This window comes from Arachis ipaensis, chromosome B9 (assembly GCF_059453495.1).
Source record: "Arachis ipaensis isolate K30076 ecotype BB chromosome B9, ASM5945349v1, whole genome shotgun sequence".
NCBI lineage: Eukaryota > Viridiplantae > Streptophyta > Magnoliopsida > Fabales > Fabaceae > Arachis > Arachis ipaensis.
In genome coordinates, this window is record NC_142444.1 from 29,845,647 (window position 1) to 29,848,229 (window position 2,583).

Sequence of the window (2,583 nt, forward strand, 5' to 3'; positions counted from 1 at the left end):
CTTCTTCTTCAGAAGATGCCTCTTGAGTACTGTTGGATGCAGCTTGCATTCCATTCAGACTCTGAGAAATCATATTGACTTGCTGAGTCAATATTGTGTTCTGAGCCAATATGGCATTCAGAGTATCAATTTCAAGAACTCCCTTCTTCTGAGGCGTCCCATTACTCACAGGATTCCTCTCAGAAGTGTACATGAACTGGTTATTAGCAACCATGTCAATGAGTTCTTGAACTTCTGCAGGCGTTTTCTTTAGGTGAATGGATCCACCTGCAGAAGTATCCAATGACATCTTAGCTAATTCAGACAGACCATCATAGAATATATCCAGGATGGTCCATTCTGAAAGCATGTCAGAAGGACACTTTTTGGTCAGTTGCTTGTATCTCTCCCAAGCTTCATAGAGGGATTCACCTTCTTTCTGTCTGAAGGTTTGAACATCCACTCTAAGCTTGCTCAGCTTTTGAGGAGGAAAGAACTTGGCTAAGAAAGCCGTGACCAGCTTATCCCAATAGTTCAGGCTATCTTTGGGTTGAGAGTCCAACCACACTCTAGCTCTGTCTCTTACAGCAAAAGGGAAAAGTATGAGCCTGTAGACTTTAGGATCTACTCCATTAGTCTTTACAGTATCATATATCTGCAAGAATTCAGTTAAGAACTGAAAAGGATCTTCAGATGAAAGTCCATTAAAGTTTGAATCTTTCTTAACAAGCAAGTAACAAACTTGAAATTTTTGAATCAAAACATTAATTGATGATGTTATTTTCGAAAATTATGTGATAAAGATAAGAAAAAGATTTTTGAAAAATATTTTTAAAATTTTCGAAGATAAATAAGAAAAATGAAAAAGATTTGATTTTTGAAAAAGATTTTGAAAAAGATAAGATTTTTAAATTGAAAATTTGATTTGACTCATAAGAAACAATTGAATTTTAAAAAGTTTTGAAAAAGTCAATCCAAATTTTCAAAATTTATGAGTGAAAAAGTGAAAGATATTTTTTTGATTTTTGAAATTTTTTATGATGAGAGAGAAAAACATGAAAAAGACTCAATGCATGAAAATTTTGGATCAAAACAATGAATGCATGCAAGAATGCTATGAATGTCAAGATGAACACCAAGAACACTTTGAAGATCATGATGAACATCAAGAACATATTTTTGAAAATTTTTATATGCAAAGAAAATATGTAAGACACCAAACTTAGAAATCTTTCATGTTCAGACACTATGAATGCAAAAATGCACATGAAAAACAAGAAAAGACACAAAACAAGAAAACATCAAGATCAAACAAGAAGACTTACCAAGAACAACTTGAAGATCATGAAGAACACTATGAATGCATGAATTTTCAAAATGCAAAGAATTTTTTAGAAAAAAATACAATTGACACCAAACTTGAAGTTGACTTAGGACTCAAACAAGAAACACAAAATAAATTTTTTTTATTTTTATGATTTTATGATTTTTTTTATTTTTCGAAAATTAATTTGAAAAAAAAGAAAAATAAGGATTCCAAAATTTTTAATATGAATTCCAGGAATCGTGTACTCTTAGTCTAAAGCTCCAATCTGAGGGTTAGGCATGGCTTACTAGCCAGCCAAGCTTTAGAAGATATTGATACTTTCCATGTATAGAGCAACTAAGTGTGTGAAGATCAACAAGCTCTTATGATGATAAGTTGAAACCCCAGTCCAAAAGATTAGACATGGCTTACAGCCAGCCAGGATTCAACAAATCATCATGAAACACTAGAATTCATTCTTAAAAATTCTGAAGAAAAATATATTTTTGAAAACATTTATTTAAAATTTTTTTTGAAAACTTTTTTTGAAAATAAGAAGAAAATTACCCAATCTAAGCAACAAGATGAACCGTCAGTTGTCCAAACTCGAAAAATCCCCGGCAACGGCGCCAAAAACTTGGTGCACGAAATTGTGATCTCAGGCAACGGCGCCAAAAACTCTGTACGCACATCTTAGTAAATCGTTTTTCATTCACAACTTCGATACAACTAACCAGCAAGTGCACTGGGTCGTCCAAGTAATAAACCTTACGTGAGTAAGGGTCGATCTCATGGAGATTGTTGGTATGAAGCAAGCTATGGTCATCTTGTAAATCTCAGTCAGGCGGATAATAATTGATTATGGAGTTTTCGAAAATTATATAATAAATAGACAGAAAATAAAGATAGAAATACTTATGTATATCATTGGTGAGAATTTCAGATAAGCGTATGGAGATGCTTTCGTTCCTCTGAACTTCTGCTTTCCTGCTGTCTTCATCCAATCAATCTTACTCCTTTCCATGGCTGGCTTTATGTAAGGACATCACCATTGTCAATGGCTACTTTTCATCCTCTCTGGAAAATGGTCCGATGCTCTGTCACTGCATGGCTAATCGTCTGGAGGTATCACCGTGGTCAATGGCTGCATCCTATCCTCTTGTGAAAATGGTCCAAATGCTCTGTCACAGCACGGCTAATCATCTGAGATTCTCGATCATACTGGAATAGGATTCACCCTCCTTTTGCGTCTGTCACTACGCCCAGCACTCGCGAGTTTAAAGTTCGTCACAGTCATT

The 2,583-nt window shown here is 34.6% G+C and overlaps 1 non-coding gene across 1 annotated transcript; it reads left to right on the forward strand.

Annotated features, from left to right (window-relative positions):
- The first annotated feature begins 343 nt into the window (after window positions 1-343).
- LOC148544147 (small nucleolar RNA R71) lies at window positions 344-451 on the forward strand. The gene has a single exon (XR_015900637.1). It is a non-coding gene; the product is annotated as a small nucleolar RNA R71 (small nucleolar RNA).
- The last annotated feature ends 2,132 nt before the right edge of the window (window positions 452-2,583 follow it).